The following is a 292-nucleotide window of genomic DNA, read 5'->3' on the forward strand; positions in this document are numbered from 1 at the left end:
AAATCGCAATGTTGTATATACCGTTTGCAGCCCTGCAATCACACAGTCGGCAGCAATATGATTATAGCGGCGTGCAGTTTTGCGAGCACCTCCATCACAATCGGAAAACTTCAATATGAGCTTTCTTAATTTCGGGGAAGGTCTCCAAATTCTCGCTACTCGCATTGACACGTTACCACTGACATCTGCTACAGTAGAGATCAGTGCACGTAACTCCTGCTGTACAATCGACAACTGTGGCCGCTGATTGCAGGTCAAATGATCGCTGCTGATCGCGTCGGGGGAATTAGCC

Source organism: Dermacentor silvarum, chromosome 1 (genome assembly GCF_013339745.2).
Source record: "Dermacentor silvarum isolate Dsil-2018 chromosome 1, BIME_Dsil_1.4, whole genome shotgun sequence".
Taxonomy (NCBI): Eukaryota; Metazoa; Arthropoda; class Arachnida; order Ixodida; family Ixodidae; genus Dermacentor; species Dermacentor silvarum.